This window comes from Adiantum capillus-veneris, chromosome 12 (genome assembly GCF_014529385.1).
Source record: "Adiantum capillus-veneris isolate H3 chromosome 12, ASM1452938v2, whole genome shotgun sequence".
In the NCBI taxonomy this organism is placed as follows: Eukaryota; Viridiplantae; Streptophyta; class Polypodiopsida; order Polypodiales; family Pteridaceae; genus Adiantum; species Adiantum capillus-veneris.
Window position 1 is genome coordinate 56,776,072 of NC_140942.1, and position 14,823 is coordinate 56,790,894.

Consider the following 14,823-nt stretch of genomic DNA (forward strand, 5'->3'; position numbering starts at 1 on the left):
CCCCTCGAAGTGATCTCATGATTGTGACGATGTTTTTGACAGATTCAAAGAGGTTTTAAGTACACTACCCATTATGCAAGTTCCTGACTGGGAAAAGGAGTTTTATGTTAACCCATCAGTGGGAAATGATGCCATTGAGGCCATGTCATTGCAAAAGGGGAAGGAATCTTAGTATATGAAGCCTGTTCATTATGCTAGCAATGTAAATACTCCTCATGAAAGAGATTTCTCAAAAATTGAATTGGTGATGACCAATATGGTTTATGCTTGCAGACGATTGAGACACTACTTGCTATAAAAGTCATTCACCTTTCTCATCAGTATTCATTGCTTCCCTAGTTCTTCAATAATTCAAATATATCAAAAACACTAATGAAATGGATTATTAAACTTCAAGAGTTTCAGTTCACCTTTTTGGTGGAAGAGAATACTCAGGCTACCCTGGCAAATTTACTCACTTATAAAGACACTCCTGTTTAGGTTAAAGAAGAGGTGGTGCGAAAGAAGAAAGCTGAGACTCTTGCCATTTTTGACGCTTCACTGTTATACTTTGATGGTTTTTATCCAAGAAGTCATGATGCTGCTTCAGGAGGCATTGTCATTTATGATGCACAAGGAAAGCTTGGAAGGAAACAAGGGCTAAAACTTGATGCAAAAAGTGACAAAGAAGTAGAGTACATGGCTCTTGAAGGTGGTTAGAACAATTGCTTACGGTTGGGAATTAGACTCTTACAGATCAAAGGAGAAGCCTTGTTGGTCGTGAAGCAAGTATTGGGAGTATGGAAGAATAAGAATTGTAAACTGAATAATTTATGCTTCAAGGTGAAATCCTCGCTTAAAAGAGATGGATTTTTTGTTGATAGGTGTCCTATCTGAAAGTTTACCATCTTTCAAAAAGTATGCATTTATAAGGAAAGCCAAGAAATACAAAATGATTGATGATGTGTTGTACATGAAAGAAAGTGATTTGGTTTTGCCTCTTGTGCCTTGGAAATACAAAATCTACAAGCTCTTGAAAGAAAATCACGAGGGATCTTGTGGAGGCCATTTTGCCATGAAGATCATGTTGCATAAAATTTTGCAAGAAGGCTATGTATGGCCAAGCATTCAATGGGATGTCAGAAATTGGTTCCATTTGTGTTTGCCTTGCTAGAAGATGGGAAAGAGAATCTTGAAACCCAAATTGTAACAAAGAGTTCTAGCTTTCGATGTGTTTGAAAAATGGGGTCTTGATGCTATTGGACCCTTACCTATGACTAGCAAAAGAAATGCTTACATCTTGACAAGAGTAGATTATTTATCATGATGGGCAAAAGCTAAAGCTATAAAACAGATTACCAGTAAAGAAATGGGGAAATTTTTTTATGAACATATATGCTCCAAGTTTGGTGTGCCCCTAGAGCTACTTTCTGATAGAGGACTAGGATTTGGAGGGGAGCTCATTATACAACATAGGTACAGTTCGCCTTATTATCCAAACGCAATGGTCTCAATGAAAGGTTAATGGAGAGTTGGTGAAGATCTTTACAAAAATGACCCAGACACATGGGAAGACTTGGGATTTGGAGTTTCCTTGTGCATTATGGACCTACAAAACTGCTATCAAAACGAGCACATGATTTTGTCCTTACCACTTGGTTTATGGCAAGGAAGCTTTATTGTCAATTGAAGTGGAGATTCCTGCACTCAAATTGTTATCATTGGGAGATGAAGAGCAAACAAATACTTGGTAGAAAAGTTTTTTGGATCTACAATGTTTGTAATTAGACAAAGTTTTAGCTTTGAGCTACTATGAAAAAGTGTTAAAGAAGGCTCAGCTAAAATACTAACGAATGCATGAAGGATAAAGGAATTGAAAAGGGTGATCTAGTGTTGCAATACAACAGTAAATTGGACGATACCTTCAAATAAGTTTCAAATAAGATGGGAAGGTCCTTTTACTATTGTCAAGAAGTTTGATGATGGCACATATCAGTTGGTAGATTTGAGTGGTACAAAACATAAATATCGTGTTAATGGTTATACATTGAATAAATATCTGGCACGCTTGATGACAATTGTGACAGATGAGATGATATCAATGAAGGAAGAGAGTTTGGAAACATTTGAGAAGGTAGATGAGGTTATTGGGAATGAGCTACAAAAGTTGTTCACCATAGGAACCTCTACTTAGTCATGCCAAAAAGCTTGCCCACTAGCCTCATGTATATATGTGTACATAGCCCTGAAGTGGTCCTATAAAAATTCATGTACAAAGGCAAGCCTGGGTGCTAATGTTTTGAGTAGTTTGAATCTCCAAAACATAATTTTTTATAAGTATTTTCAACCGTGTTTTAAGAATCCTAGATGTAGCCGAGATGATGGGCTTCGAGCCTGCGCTATGGTGTGTAATTCGATGATGGGAGCTGCAAGTTATGCTTCGAGAAAGTTGCTCAAAAAGTGCTTCTACTTTGGGGAAAATCTGGAAATTTGGGCATGAGGGAATTGGGAAGCTTGAGAAGGAAGTTCCATGTGGTGGGGGGATTATCCCACATGGGAAGGGAAAAGTGGAGAATAGGGGGTATATAGCCTAAAGGGGGAGCCTATTATGGGTGTATCAAGTGAAAGGAGCTCACAAGGTTTGGCTATGGAGGGGCTTGTGGCTCATGGGGAAGAAGGGTGGCATTTTGGGAGTTCACACCGAGGTGGACATGTGCCTGGAAAATGTTTTTGGTCCTTGGCCACTTGCACCCACCCCATTCGTTGGTCAAAGGGTCACTGACAACTCAATTTTTGCCAAAAAATGCCTAATGATCCAATTAAAAGATTCCTTGATGGAGAGCCAGAAAGGACACTTCTCATCTGTCTTTTTCCTATGGATACTCTATGGACATCTTTACAATACAAGATTTGTCATGATTTCCTCTATTTCTCCTGATTTTGAGTGTGTTCTACGCTTGGAGGGTTTCTCATAAATCTCTACAGGTGTTTTGGACGGTGCAATAGTTCTTCCTTCCGATGGTGTGGCTTGTGCAAGGCTATAGAGGCATTCATTTTCCTCCTTGTTTGTATTCTAATAATGATTTACTACCTGCTCTTGCAACTCAATCAGTAATAGGACTAGATCTGTAAGAATGGAGCTTTCATTGCACACACATTCCTTGTTAAAACAAATGATCGTTTTTGTTTTTTGTAACAAACTTGGACAAAAAAGAACCAAACATAAACATTATTTTATTGGGTTACACTTCGCTTTAAAATAAAATGAATACATGTACATCAAAAGAAGTGTGGTAGTTGATGAGAGATAGAATGATAGATTGTGGAGGTGCAAGAATTTCTCTTGTTATTTTAGTCCCAAACATAAACACCATACGTTGCAGAAAATGTATCTTTCTACTGAGTGCAATATTTATCCTCGTAGGTGGTGTGAAGTAAAAAGGAGAAATTTATGGACCATTATTTATACTCTATATATAAACTGATTCCTAAAATAGAACAAAGATATATACATCCAAACTATGATTGTACCTAATGAGAGGCAAAATAAAGGGATTTACCGAAGTGTTTATTTTGGCTAACCTAAGAGAACCTAAAATTCTATAAATTACACCTTGAAATTGAAACTTAGTACTAACAATTATGTGTACCTTTTGCCTTGCAATGGGAATGAAAGGATCATACAAATTCTCGTGATTCATGCAAACTACTTAACTATTCTAAAGGTTGATCCTACACAAAAACATACACAAGTTGTTACTCAATGGGGAACCAATTTGAGGCGGGCAATAAAAGAAGAGTGGCCACTAACCACCCTTCTAGGCTCCCGTGCTATTCAATTGGGTTGGGGTTGAAAAAAAAAACAAACACACACACACAAACCTGCAACCTAAACCTACACAAATCTAGGGCACCACCTAGTTCTGGATACAAACTAGGATGCGTAGAGAGAGAGAGAGAGCTCAGGCTTCTTTGAAATGTATTGACAATGATGAAGCAAACACAGATATACATGTAAGAAAGAGATAAAGAAGGGAGAAGAGCGTTTGTTCAACATATCTTGAGTAAAGTACACCACAACACATCACAAGGCAATCCCCCTCAATCACCGTCTTAAGGACAACGGAGTCCTCTCCACCCTGTTGTCCTCTTAGAGCATGTGGGATTTATGGCCAAATCAATAACAACACCAGAAGACAAGTTATCAAGAACTTAAATAAAACACCAAGACACTCACACATCATTGTTTTCCATGACTTCATGCTATGAAACAGACAAAGTAGCCATTCTTAGTCCAATTCCACCTCCTTGATTCAGTAAAATGTTCGGCTTACACTTGTAGGAGAAATATGGGCTTTCTAATCTCAATTAGATGATCACTCTCTCTTAAAATGGCATGGAACTCCCTTGCTAATCACCCCTAATACAACAGATACATGCGCAAAAGCCAATGAGATTTCACTCAGAGCTCCTTCTCAAGAGATTGAGCTTGGCTTCTAAAGCTATAGCATGGTGCTCTTGCTTATGGATTTTTTCCTTTTGTGCTAGCTACACCTTCATTTTATAATATTTTAGCGGGCTAGGGTTACTCCTCTAACCATGGATGGGTTAGATTTTTATCATTTTTTCTATTCTTTTCTTGGAATTATCAAGAAGTTGGTGGGGATAGAGGAATAAAAGAGAGAGGAGAGAAATGGAGGTGATAGGACTTTTCATAGTGGGTTAGTGTTAGTAGATTTTAGTAGAGACTATTTGTATTAATTTACAAATGGATCTGGATATTTACAATGGGAGTATCCATGTAGGATACAAATAAGAAAAAAAAAAATTTAAGAGGTAGGAAAAGATGGATTTCTTACAATGTTGATGCTCCAAGTGTCTTGAGTAGGGCCAATCTTGACGTTTGTTCACGGTCCACTAGCTTTGACGTCACGTTTTTAATCCATTCTTGGCCTTCCTTGGGAGCCAAGGTAATTGAAGATGAGTAACCAATCACCATGATGCTGCTCTTTAATAGAAGAAGCTAAATTTTTGTGGTTTTTTAATAGATATGGGTAATTTGGAGGAGAAAAAATGAGACTAGGTGGTCAATTTTGGAATGGAAGTGTGTGTAGGAGGCATGAGTTCACCATGGTTTCTCTTATTCTTCAAGGTTCAGGAGAAGGTGAGTAGGGTGCAAAGAGGAGAGGTGAGAGATATGGGGATGATGAGTGGAGAAGTTTGTGTGAAAGAGGAAAATGATAAGTGGAAGAGGGAGTGTGGTTGCATGGTATGGGCAGAAGGGCTCCACCAATTAAATCATACCTCACAACCCATAGCTCAAAAAAATATGAAAACATTTGAGGCAAAAGTTCAGCTCATGAGCTACAACTCTTGTATTTATCACCTTTTCAAATTTAGAGATCAAGTGGTCTTTAAAAATTTGGCAAAACCAACTGTCTTTTTCCACTCCACAAAGTCCTTGTGGGGTCCCTCTGTGGATGATTCTTTTGAATGCCTCCAAAAGTGATCCCTTCATAATGCACGTGTGAGATTGAGGAAACTGTCGTACTTGATCCTCCACCCAACCTCCCTTTATAGGCCTTGCCCCTAGGATCTCGTCCTCATTGGGTGTTGGCCCCTAGCCACGCCCGGTCCGTGACCTCCCTTGGATTTTCCCTTGGCATTACATTACTCCCCCGTTGGAGAAGCGTTTTCGTCCTCAAAAACAAAAGTGGTGATATCTTCATAAGTGACACTAATGTTTTCCATGGTGGAATCCTTCATGGATCCAACTGTTTGCATGACCAAAACATGTGTCAGTAGGAGGTTCACTGAAACCAAGAGTAATATCTTGATTTTCCAGATTGTTGTCCCTTTGCAACTGCCTTGTGTAACCGGTGCTTATACAACATAGCATGTAGACTCCATGTAGAAATCAATTGAGTATGCTAAACAAGTTATCACAACTAAGATGTACCTGAAAGAATACCTCTTTGCACTTTCCATGAAAATAACTGGGTGACATAACTTATCAGCAAAATATAAGTCCTTGACTTGTTATCATTTGTCATCAGTAAACAACCCCACCATAACCAGTGTTTAAGGTTGAGAATTTGACTTAATCACGAGGCACAAACTAGCTCAATCAATGCTTACTAGTTGCATTGGCTAGTGCTAATGTACGTACTTCGCATATCCTTTAGCACAAGATATACTTTGTAGTCTGCCTATCCCCTTGGATGATTGACACGATTGAGGTGTGTTTCTCCACGGTTTACATACAATCATCAAGAATGAGCAGTAAATGGGAATCACAATGTTGTACAACATCGCTGATGTTGGAGCTATATATGACTCACTCTACTTAACTTGGTCTCACTTATATATTTGTATCTTGTCCTCAATATGAATCAGTCTTCGGGAGCGTATATGGTGTGTCTCTTGTCTCGTCTCTCTCTCTTTCTCTCTACATCTCAACATGGTATCAGAGTGGTAACGATCACACGCTGATTCAATTCATGGTGACACAACAGTATGTGTATGCGAGTCGCATGTAAGATTCAAACTTGCTACAAATTTTATTTTTGAGCGTTGATTCTTGTTAGCTGTGGTTGTTTTGTGTTAAGAAGAATATGATTAGTGTTTTATGTGGCCTTTATTTCTAATAGATCTAATCGTTGATTACGTTTTCTTGTTGATGACACCCTGAACATCATGTCAATTTTTCTTGCTGTTCTGGTCAAAATTTGGAGAAACGGAAAAAGCGCGATGGAGCATAGCGCAATCACACTTTTCATCCAAAACTTGTTCGTCTCCTCGAGCTCTTCGATTTGAGTTCTAGGTTTGCGTCAATCGGAGTTCGCAACAGAAAGTTATGCTGTTTTTACTGCAATTGAGCTTGACGCAGCTTTCTTCGTCCTACTTCTTCGTGAAGCGTCCGCGATCATTTTTCTTATTTTGGCGTTAACTTTTTCGAGAAGATTTAGCTTTTCTCTATTCGTATTGTGGCCGTCAATCTTGCGTCTCATGCCACTCTATTTTGAGGAATCGTTTATTATTAACGTCTCCTTTACCCTACCTTTTTTGGGTGACGTCTCTCGCATCTTTGGACGTTCCTTGAGCATTCTTCTTACGTTTATCGTTGACAGAACGCAGTACTCATATCTCTCTCATTCTCAATTGTGGCCTTCACCATATATGGTGTGCAGATTCTGCGTTCTTATCTTATACGTCTTCTCGCAATAAGATATGGCTATGAATATTCTTGTCAACGGCTTTCCTTCTGGCCAGCATTCTGTTCCTCCTTTCCAAGGTCAAGGATTTCCAGGCTGGAAAGCAAAGATGTTGTTAATTCTTGAAGGCAATGAACTCTCCGATGTTGTTCTTGGAAATCATGTTTGTCCGCCTCGGCCTGTTGATATGGATAATGATAACATGCTTATCACTGAAGGACCTATATTTGAAGATTGGCAACGACATGATAAAGCAGCTCGTCGGTATATTCTTTCTGCTCTTACTGATTCCCTTTTGCTTGATATGTATGAACTGCCTACTTTCCATGACGTATGGAAGTACCTTATTGAAAACTTTCAGAAGAAATCTGTTAAAGAAATACATTATTTGAGAGGGTTGCTTAACAAGTTACAATATGAAGTTGGTACTGCCATGATGGGACATATTGAATTTTTCAAATCTATTATTAATCAACTTGCTGTTGCCCGTGATCCTGTTCCACAAAAGCAACTGATTACACTTCTCCTTGATACGGTGAAGGACTCTTCTTATGATAACATTGTTACTATTCTCTCTAATAAAGATGGTCTTGATTTTGACCAAGCTTGCATGTCTTGAATTGAATACTCTCAACGTCAAGAACGTCGGAATGCTGGTCACGATACAGCTATGATTTCACAAGAGGAGACTGAGTCACAACAGATGGAACGTGCTTTCTATGCTCGAAGGCGTCCATTTCAACGAGGAAACCGCAGAGGTGGCCGTCGCGGTAATATTTTCTCTCGTCTCAAATTTCCTAATAATCAATGTTCTTACTGCAACAGAAATGGCCATACTGAAGATGATTGTTGGGCACGTCAATATGATGAAGAACACAATATTACCACAAAACAACCACGTTTATCTAGAGACTCTTCTTCTTCTTCTTGTGAATATTGTGGACGATCTGATCACCCCACTCATATGTGCTATAAGCGTCGATTCGACACAGATCGGAATAGAGCATATGCTACTGAACATTGAAACAACATTGTACCAGAAACAAGTTGCCTCCTATGTTCAGTTGCTCCAGACAGAATACTTCATGTACGTGATGGATCACTTTTTATTGTCGATTTTGCTGCTACAGGAAATATGAAATATTAGTCTAAGTGGCTCCATAACTATCATCCACTGCCAATTCAACGTGTCGTTTATCTTGCTGATGATACTACTTGTCAAGTAAAGGGTATTGGAGACTTATATCTTGGTACTTTATCTTCTTCCACTCGAATTTTACGAGGAGTATTACATGTACCAGATCTTCAACGTAATCTTCTTTCAGTTGCTAGACTTGTTGATCTTGGTCTGTTTGTTGGAGTTGATCATACCAAATGCCGAATTGAGAAAGATGGACGGACTATAGCCACTGCTCCTCGAAACGGTAATTTGTTTGAACTCTCTCTCAACGATGTTGTAGCAAATATTGTCACTACTCCAGGTGATCATGATTGCAAAGTATGGCATCACAGTTTTGTTCATGCTGATTTCTCAAAACTCCTTGATCTTCAACGTCGTGATCTTGTTCATGGCATGGATCTTAAAGCCCATCCCCATATGGGAATTTGTGAATTTTGTGCTCTTGGGAAACACAATCGTAAACCCTTTCCTCTCTCATTCTCATGACATATTGGATCTTGTTCATGCTGATATATGTGGACCTCTACCTTCTTCGAGATCACAATATCGCTACTTCATCACTTTCATTGATGATTTCTCAAGGTATACGACTGTATTTCTACTTAGACAAAAATCTGAATCCTTATCTGTTTTCAAACAATTCCACAAGGCTGCGGAACTTCAAACTGGTCGTCGCCTTAAGAAGCTTCGTAGTGACAATGGAGGCGAATATGTTTCTCGAGAGTTTGTGAGTTACTGTGCTGACAGTGGAATTCATCATGAACACACTATTCCATATTTGCCTCAACAGAACGGTGTTGCTGAATGAAAGAATCGCACTATTCTCAATGTTGTAAGATGTATGCTGATTCATTCTGGCTTATCTCGTGTTTTCAGGGCTGAAGCTACTTTGACAGCAGCATTTATTCATAATCATCTTCCTACTACTGCACCCTCTGGTAAGATACCCATCACAGCATGGACAGGTGACATTCCTTCTGTATCTCATTTTCGAACCTTTGGATGTATTGCCTATATTCATGTTCCCAAAGAAACACGAACAAAGCTTGATGCTCTTGGTCTTAGAGTTATTTTTATTGGATATTCTCACACTTCCAAAGGCTACAAATTCTATGACCCTTCCTCCAAGAAAGTAATTGTGAATCGTGATGCCACTTTTAACGAACAGCTTATGGGAGGCTAATGGTCCATGGATGATTCTGATGATACTAAATCATTGCTTTAGGCTTTTCCATTTCTTTCAGAAGATGAAACTCTTCCTATAGAGCAACTTTCCTCTTCACAACCATCCATTCCAAATGTTGTCAATGATGATATTGATAATTGATATTGAACATGGCTCATGTCATGTTTATGATGACGATATTGCTGATAATGCTTTTTCTACTTCTGAAGATCCCATTACTTATGATGAAGTATCTCTTCACCACAAAAGGATCAATGGCAAGAGGCTATGGAAGCAGAGTACGATTCTCTTATCTCTAAAGATACATGGATACTAACTGAATTACCTCCTAGTCGTACCACTACAAGAGGCTATTCATATTAGCGATGCTCACACAGCGACGCTCAAAAAAAAATTTCCCGGCGTCGCTATGAGCGTCGCAAATTTCTTTGTAAATTTGCGACGCTCATAGCGACGCCGACTGGGCTAAAAAAATAACCGAGCGCGCCCAAAAACTCAGATCTCAGATCTGAGTTTTTCGGCGCCCTCAAGCAAGGAGCAGGCAACGCTCTCCCTCTCTCTCTCTCTCTCTCTCTCTCTCTTTCTTCTCCACACACACACACACGAGGAGAGGAAGGAGAGCCAGGTATGCTCCTTCCCTCTCCTCATTCTCATGTTCCCTTCCGCTCTTTCTCTCTCCCTCTCTCTCTCTCTCACACACACATAGTGTTTTTGAGAGAGAGAGAGAGAGAGAGAGAGAGAGAGAGAGTACAAACATAAACAAAAACGCACACACACATACATAAACAAAGAATGCACACACACATTGAGAGAGGAAAAGAGAGAGAGAGCATGCATAAACAAAAAACGCACGCATTGAGAGAGGAAAAGAGAGAGAGAACATGCATAAACAAAAAACACACACATTGAGAGAGGAAAAGAGAGAGAAAACATGCATACGATCCAAAAAAACGCACACACATTGAGAGAGAAAGAGAGAGAAACTAATTTAACGTCGTAGGAAACTAATTAAAATTAAAAGACCTAAAGATCTAGCCGACGAGGAGTTGAACTCAAGACCTATTATTCAAGAGGGAAATGGCATAATCAATCTATCATACTTGGCATGGGTGATAGAAAGGTTATACCATTTATCTCTTTTTATTGGCACACACATCCACACACGCGCACACACACAAGAAGAAGAGAGTTATAACGTCGTAGGAAACTATCTTAAAAGACGTTAAAGATTAGGTTAGATGTAGACTTACGTTAAATTAGACTAAGGTTTATTTAAGTTAAATTAGATTAGATTTAGGTTTATTTTTAACTAGATTTACGTTTATTTACGCTAGATTTAGATTTACGTTATATTATATTAGATTTAGGTCTCCATAGACTGCGATGCCTACATGAAGCGGGTGAAGAAAGCCCTCAATGGAATATAGGGTATGTTGCCTTCACTCATGGTGGTCTCCGTCGATCCAAAAGTACTGGTGAAATGTCTTCAGAAGATAGGGAAGAAGGTGGATCTTCAGGGCGGCAAGAGTCACTACATCCCCGACACAATGACCATCTAGACAACCTCTAGTCATTCAACAGCAACTTCAAAGTTAGTAACAAGAGCAAGAACGGTCTAAAGGGCCAATTGCTGTCGTCAGATGTGGATGGAGATGAGGGACCGTCATCACCGGAAGTTAACTCTCACATCTTTAGTGATGAGAATGCCAACTCTTGCCGAGTTATGTGAAACATTATGTGTTAAATCAATTTTAAGGTTCTTATAATCCCTGTTAGTTTAGCTCTTTGTTTTTAATATAACATAATTTACGTTAGATTTAGATTTATGTTATATTAGATTAGACTTAGGTTTATTTAGGTTTACCCACACACACACACACACACACACACACAAGAAGAAGAGAGTTTTAACGTCGTAGGAAACTATCCCAAAAGACGTTAAAGATTAGGTTAGATGTAGACTTACGTTAAATTAGATTTAGGTTTATTTTTAGTTAGATTTACGTTTATTTACGTTAGATCGAGTCCACGCAAGAATTACTGATGGTTTAGGGTCTAGAGTTAGACGAACAGTGAAAATATCTACTGTGAAAAGATGCTAAGATGCTGTGAAGGGCTACAGCTAGAGAAGAGGCAAAGGGGTTTTGTCCACTACATGCAGTATCATGTAGACGTGGGTGTGTAGATTTCTTTTACCCACAAATATAGGTATTGACCAATAAAGACGAGATTATAACCCGGTGGTTCTGATCTCCGTGCACCTCTAGACCGAGGTGTGCGGGGATTGGACATGACTAGAGAATGTGAGGTAAAGAGAGAGAGAGAGAGAGAGAGATAAGACGAAGAATGCCAATAGAATATTAAATTTTTTGTCCAGGTTATAAGATTTTTATCCTCATTATGAGTAGTGATGAGGATGTGGGACCGTCCAACCGAAACACCTATCTCTCAACGAGGGTCTTATGTCCTTGTAATCAATGCAAGCATGTTGTACGACGGACAAGACGTGTTTCTTTGCAGCACGTTCATGAATTTGGCAAGTTCAATCCATCTATTATAGATTGAGTTGTTGCCAATTATAACTCGTCGGAGGTGCTTTGATCAAGCAGCATATGTGAGGCCACAAGATGTAGCCTCTGACTGCTCGGGGGATGATCATGCAGAGCACATTCCCAACGAGGCAATGTTTGAGCCCGAGATTGATGAAATGATCGAGACGATCATGGATTCACAAAGGCTTATCAATGATGATATGAAAAGTGAAGCCGATACGCCATTGTATAATGGACCACGTATGTCTAGATTGAAAGCACTCCTGGTTCTTCTCAACATGCAGGCAAAGTTTGGATGGAGTGACACTAGCGTCACAATGCTTTTCAGGTGATCTATTACAATTAGTTTACTTTAATAAAACTCTAAATGTATAATGATCTGATAGATTTTTACACGACTGTATCGTATTTTTATGTTGTGTAGATTGCTGAAAGAGCACATACTATCAGCTGACAATGTGATGCCAGATTCCCGAGATGAAGCAAGAAATATTTTTCGAAACTTGGGGATGGATTACAATTCTATCCACGCTTGTCCTAATGACTGCATTCTTTTCAGAGGGGAATACATAGACATGGAGAAGTGTCCGAAATGTGATTCGGAAAGATATCGAGTAGATCTCCACGGGACAAAAATTCCACAAAAGGTTTTGCGACATTTTCCTCTGCTTCCTCGCATCAAGCATTTCTTCGAATGTAAGTCCATGGCCGCCCTAGCATCATGGCATGAGGAGAATAAATCTTGGGATGGTGTGCTACGAATTCCTGCAGATTGCGCAGCCTGGAAACATATAGATGGAACATGGTCGGATTTTGTCAGGGAAGCTCAAAATTTGCGCTTAGGCCTGGCTATGGATGGCGTAAATCCATTTGGTCAAAGATCAACATCTTATAGTGTATGGCCCGTTGTCATCGTCAACTACAACATTCCCCCGTGGTTGACTACGAAGAAGGGGCACCTATGGCTAAGCTTGATTGTGCCAGGGCGATATAAAGTGGGGAATATGGATGTGTATCTTTGTCCACTATTGGAAGAGCTACAACAATTGTGGATTGGCATAGAGGTGGTGGATATGAGCCGACACACAGGACGACGGAATGCTTTGATCAGAGGCATTCTAATGTGGACCATGCATGACTATCCCGGGCTAACAGAATGATCAAGTGATCTATTGACACTCCTCACTCAGACACTGTAAATCTTGTTTTTTCCCATAGTTGATCTATTATCATGTGTATACATGCAGGGCTTCAAACAAGCGGATACAGAGCATGTGTCACATGTGGACCTAGACTGAATGCACGTAGGGCACCCTCACTGAAGAAGCAAATCTACGAAGGTCATCAAGCGTATCTTCCAGAGAATCATGTGTTACGCGATGGCTTTTTGGGAAGAGAGCCACCAAGGATGTCTGCACAAGCATGATTAGAGGAGAAGGAGATGTGCGATGACGGATTGCCTCCAGGGATGAAGAGACTATCTCTATGGTACGAGTTACCATATTGGCCCCGACTCATGATCAATCACTTGCTCGATCCAATGCACATATTCAAGAATGTGGGTAATCTACTGTGGGACCATCTGACCAGCAAGAAAGATACTTTGGGAGCCAGAGTTGACCTTAGAAATGTGGATCGTATGGAGCAATATTGGCTGCAAACAGCGTCTGATGGATCGATAAAACTCCCTAAAGCACCATGGATTTTCACAGGAGCCCAAGAACGCAAAGTAAAAGAGACCATTCGATCTTTGCGGACCCCCAATGGTGTAATGCACTCGCTCCGAACGTGTTTTACTAAAGAAGGAAAGCTTACCGGTTTGAAGTCACACGATTGGCATAAAATGTGTCAGGTACGTTCATAGTGGACTTTAATATCATTGCACAAAATGTGGACTTTAATATCATTGCTGCACATACTTTACAATTTATTTTACCGGTTGCCATTGAGGGATGTTTGTCTCTCGACATCCGTAACACAATCTACAAACTTGCAAAGCTGGTGCAATGGATCTCACAAAAGGAGATCAACGTAGACTCCATACCATTCGCCAAACTAAATGCTGCGGAGCTTGTGTGCATGTTTGAGAAACATTTTCCTACTACCATGCTAACCATTCAGGTGCATCTTCTTGTTCACATAGTTGATGAGGTGGAAATAGCTGGCACAGTTCATTCCAGATGGATGTTCTTCTTAGAACGTTTCATGAAAACGCTTAAGGGATATGTGCGTCAAAAGGCACGTCCGGAGGGTAGCATGGCAGAAGGTTGGTTGGTATCAGAGTCCCTAGTGTACATTGGAGAGTGGCTAGACGGATTTGATAAAGCCCGGGACACACTATGGCGAACCATAGATGATGAGAGCATATCTGGGATTGTCATGTGCAATCTCGGTGTTGAGAAGAAGATGACGGAAGATCTAGAGGCTAAAATCAACCGATTTTGCATGCTTCACAATCCAGTGATGCAAAAGTGGATTTCACAATATGAGGCTGCAAAGCAAGAGCGACAAAGGGCACGAATCGAGTGGAGACGGGGAAGACGACCACCGATGCACTATCCAGCGGTTCTAGAGAGCCTACCAACCTTCATGAGCTTAAGATGGTTGCACAACCAATTGAAAAGGGCACAACAATGCGGTGACGAAGTGACTGAGGAAGAGTGGGAGTACTCTCGGGGTTGCGCGACCAAGGTAAGTTTGCAATGTACGACT